At 37.6% G+C, this 5,330-nt stretch overlaps 1 pseudogene; it reads left to right on the top strand.

Moving 5' to 3' along the window:
- The first annotated feature begins 3,561 nt into the window (after positions 1-3,561).
- On the top strand, positions 3,562-4,490 carry LOC102814009 (annotated as a pseudogene).
- The last annotated feature ends 840 nt before the right edge of the window (positions 4,491-5,330 follow it).

Below are 5,330 nucleotides of genomic sequence, written 5' to 3' on the forward strand. Positions count from 1 at the left end.
TTCAATAATAATAATAATAATAATACAAATTAAAACAAAATTGAGATATGAATGCATCCTGCCTAATTGGGAAAGAAAATAAAATGATAAAAGATAATATTCAGTGTTGTCAGGATGACTGGCAGAGAGAGTGTGAGACAGACAAACTTGCTAACAAGAATGTAAACTGCTATAACCTTTCTGGAAAGCAGTTTGCTAGTAAGTATGATGGTGGTGGTGTGCCATGGAGTCAGTCCCGACTTATAACAACCTTGCATAGGGTTTCCAAGGCTGTCAATCTTCTATGGGAGCAGAAAGCCTCGTCTTTCTCCTGCAGAACAGCTGGTAGTTTTGAACTGCTGACCTTGAGATTAGCAGCCCAACTTGTAACCACCACACTACAAGAGTTCCTTGTCAGTAAGTATAAGGATGCTTAAAAGCTTATTACTCAGTCAATATGCTTCTAAGAATGGATTCTACATAAACAATCAGATTTGTAAAAGGTTTCTATTGAATGATATTTATCTAAAAACATTATTTAGAAAACAAATATTTTTGTCAATCTAAAAGTTCAGTAATAAAGAATAATATATTATGGTATATCCTTATAATAGACTATTATGGGTCACTCACTGAAAATTGTTTTCAAATAATACTTAATGACATGGCAACCTGATTATCTTATAGCATTTTAAGAAATTATTCCAATGCATAAAGAAAAAGATATGTGATATACTTGTGGGAAAGCACAAGCATATGAAGAAATATAGAAAAGAAATTGAAAGTAAATCACAAAAATATTAAAAGCTGTTATTTTTATTTACTTCTCTATATTATGACCGTCTATCGTTTTCATTACCACTAACAAAATATTTTTTTTGTTGTTAAATAAGTGATGGTCAATGCATTATTTGTCCTAAGTTTTCAGAGGTGAATGTATCAAATATTTAAGGAAGAAATAATGCAACTATGAGCGACATAAAAAAGCCTAAATATATGGGAATATCCCTACATGTCTGTCAGCAGGTCACTCTGTGGTGGGTTGTGTGCTACTGTGATGCTAGAAGCGATGCCATTGTTTTTCAAATACCAGTAGGGTCATGCAAGGTGGGCAGATTTCAGAACTTCCAAATTCAAAACACACTAAGAAGAAGGAATACATGGTCCACTTCTGAATGGTGAGTCACTGAAAACTTTATAAATAGAGGAGAATTATTGTCTGATACAGTGCTGGAAGGTGAGCCCCACAAGTTGGAAGGCATTCAAAATATGACTGGAGAAGAGCCACCTTCTCAAGTAGAGTCAACCTTCATGACTTGGTTGGAGCAAAGCTTTCAGGACCTTCATTTACTGATGGGTCACAACTCAAGATGAGAAGAAATAGCTATAAACATCCATGAATAATTGGAATGTGGACTGTACAAAGTATGAGTATAGGAAAATTGAAAGTTGATAAAAATGAAATGAAACACATAAAGATCAGTAACCTAGCCATGAGTGAGCTGAAATGGACAGATATTGGCCATTTTGAATCAGAGAATCATATGATTTACTATGCGGAGAATAACAAATTCAAGACGAATGTCATCACATTCATCAACAAAAAGAGCATTTCAAGATCTATTTTGTGGTACAATGCTATCTGTGATAGGATATGGTCCATCTACCTACAAGGAAGGCAAGTTAATACAACTATTATTTAAATTTGCTTAACAACTTCCAAAACTATTGATGAAAAAATTGAATAATTCTGCCAACTTCTTCAGTCTGAAATTGATCAAATATGCAATTAAGACACATTGATAATCAGTGATGATTGCAATGAGAAAGTTGGAAACAAAGAGGAAGGATCCATAGTTGAAAACTATGGCCTTCATAATAAAAATTATGCTGGCGATCTCATGATAGAATTTTACAAGACCATTTATTTCTTCACTGTAAATATCTTTTTTCAATACCATAAATGGTGAATACACACGTGGATCTTGCCAGATGGAATACACAGGAATCAAATGACTATATCTCTGGGAAAGAGAGGGTGTAAAAGCTCAGTATCATCAGCCAAAAGAAGGCCAGGGGATGACGGTAGAACAGGCCATCAATTGCTCATATGCAAGTTCAGGCTGAATCTGAAGAAAATGAAAACAAGTACAAAAGAGCCACAATACGACCTAAAATAGATTCCACCTGAATTTGAAGACCATCTTAATAACAGATTGTTGTTGTTGTTGTTGTTGTTATTAAGTGCCATCAAGTCGATTCTTACCCATAGTGATCCTCTATAGGGTTTCCAAGGAGCAGCTGGTGAGCTTGAACCACTGACCTTGCAGTTGAAGCAGCTTTGCTGTCTGACACATTAGCCCATTAAACACCAATGACCAAAGACAAAATGAGTTATGGGACAACATCAAGGACATTATACATGAAGAAGGCAAAAGGTCTTTTAAGTCAGGAAAGAAAGAGAAGACTAAAGTGGATGCCAGAAGAGACTGAAACATGCTCTCCAATGCAGAGCTTATAAAGCAAATGGAAGACATGAGGAAGTCAATGAACTGAACAGAAAATTTTAAAGGCCATCTCAAGGAGACAGAGTAAAACCTTATAATGAAATGTGTAAAGACTGGAAGCTAGAAAACCCAAAAGAAGAGCATGCTCAGTCATTTCTCAAGCTGAAAATAATGAAGAAAAAATTCTAGCCTCAGGATGCAATACTAAGTGATTCTGTGTGCAAAATATTGGATGCAGGAGCATCAAAAGAAGATGGAAAATTTACACAGTTACTCACCAAACAGAAATGGTGAATGTTCAATCATTTCAAGAGGGAGCACAGCATATGACTAAGAACTAATGGTACTGAAGGAAGAAGTCCAAGTTGAATTGAATGTACTGGTGAAAAACAAAGCTCCATAAATCGATGGAATATCAAATGAAATCTTTCAACAAACTGATTCAGCATTGGAGGAACTCACTCATTTGTGCCAGGAAATTTGGAAGACCTGGTCAACTGACTGTAAGAGATCCATATTTGTACCCATCCCAAAGAACAGTGATCCAAAATAGTTTTAAAAAAATTATTGAACAATATCATTAATATCACATAAAAGTAAAATTTTGCTGAAGTCAGTTAAAAAATAATTGTAATAGCACATCAATAGGGAGCTGCCAGAAATTAAAGCTGGATTCAGAAAAGAACGTGGAATGAGGATATCACTGCTGATATCAGAAGGATGTTGACAGAAAGTAGAGAATATCAGAAAGATATTGCATTTTATTGACTATGAAAAGGAATTTGACTTCCTGGATAGTAAAAACCTATGGGTAGGAACCAGCAAGCAAGCGACTAGCGAGTCAGACTCCAGAGTAGACTAGGCGGCTCTGTGAGACCCAGCCAGACCCAGTCCCCAAAACACCGCCTGAACCCCGTCCCCTCATCGGGGCATCTCCTGCACTGCCCAGAAGAGCGAGTTCCGAGCATCTCTCGCTGTGGCCACTCCTCGGGGCCAAGAGCGGGGAAGCAAAGTGCGAAAGACACCCGGACCTTGTGCAGCCTCCTGCTATCTGAACCACAAGACCGACTTCAACAAGGGCCCTTCCTACGGACTCTCAGCCGAGGTCAAGAACAAGATTGCATCCAAGTATGATCACCAGTCAGAAGAAGATCTTTGCAACTGGATAGAAGAGGTGACAGGCATGAGCATCAGCACCAACTTTCAGCTGGGCTTAAAAGATGGCATCATCCTCTGTGAGCTCATAAACTACAGCCAGGTTCTTTAAAGAAAGTCAATGAATCTTCGTTAAACTGACCCCAGTTGGAAAATATTAGCAACTTTATTAAAGCTATTCAGGCTTATGGCATGAAGCCACATGATATATTTGAAGCGAAGGATCTCTTTGAGAATGGAAACATGACCCAGGTTCAGACTACACTGGTAGCCCTAGCAGGTCTGGCTAAAACAAAAGGATTTCATCCAACCATTGACATTGGAGTAAAGTATGCAAAAAACAAATAAGATGTTTTGATGAAGGAAAATTAAAAGCTGTTTGCAGATGGGAACCAACAAATGTGTCAGCCAAGCGGGTATGACAGCCTACAGGACTAGGAGGCACCTTTATGATTCCAAAATGCAAACTGACAAACTTTTTGACCAGACCACGATTAGTCTGCAGATGGGCACGAACAAAGGAGCCAGCCAAGTGGGAATGTTAGCACCCGGTACCAGAGGAGACATCTACGATCAGAAGCTAACATTACAACCAGTGGACAACTCGACAATTTCTCTACAGATGGGTACCAACAAAGTTGCTTCTCAGAAAGGAATGAGTGTGTATGGGCATGGATGGCAAGTATATGATCTCAAATACCATGCTGCCCCACAGAACCCGTCATTCACAATGGAAGCCAAGGAGCTGACACAAATGGGTTAGAAATCAGTGATAGTGGTTATCAGGCAGAGTATCCAGATGATTATCATGGCGAGTACCAGTATGGTGACCAAGGCATTGATTATTAGATTCACACAGATGAGCTCAGTATTTAGTCCATTGTTTTTATTCCGTGAGAACCAAGCTAACCTTGAGTAATTTTTATCTTGTCTTCCTAAATAAAACACTATTATGCTTATTATACCTAAAAGAAATATTGCCTTACATACAATCCTTTTTCCTCTTTCTGCTTCTTCCCTCAATAGTTGCCTTGTAGTGCTGTAACAGTTAAATCCTACAGCATAATCAATAACTCGCATATGAAGTAAAAAGAAATACTGTGAAAGGGGAATACTCTTAGTACAGCCAATTCTTTTATTGAAGATCTATGCATTTTTACAATCTTCTACTTAAACTGGTCTTTTCAAACAATAGGAAACTTTTTCCCTTTTTTTTTTTTTTTTACAGTTTAGTATCTGGTTTCTACATAGAAAACTAAACTCATGCTTATAGATAAATGTGGTCTTGCCAACTAAATCTGAAATTTTAGAAATTTACATATCAATATTTCTATAGTATTGCTTGCTAATTTTTAAATAAAATCATTGATCAGTGTGCATTTGTGATGATACGTGTACTCATTCTCTTACCTAAGCTGATAAGATCTTTTCAGATGGTGTTTCTAAAGGGGAGTGTATAATATCAGCCTGCAGGCATTTCACTCTGGGTGGTGTGTTTGCTCTTCTTGTTTGTGCCAACGTATTAATATAGAATTGCTCGGTTTCCTGTTGCAGACCGTGTAGGCCTGGTCAGAAGTTCGAGGCCCTATAGGCCCGAGTGTTACAGGTCACAGGCTCTGAGGAACAGATCTAGCCACTTGGCAGTTAATGGCAAATTGTTTTTCATCTTAGTGTTCAGTTATATTTATT

The sequence above is a fragment of the Chrysochloris asiatica genome, unplaced genomic scaffold, assembly GCF_000296735.1.
Source record: "Chrysochloris asiatica unplaced genomic scaffold, ChrAsi1.0 scaffold00308, whole genome shotgun sequence".
NCBI classification, from domain to species: Eukaryota; Metazoa; Chordata; class Mammalia; order Afrosoricida; family Chrysochloridae; genus Chrysochloris; species Chrysochloris asiatica.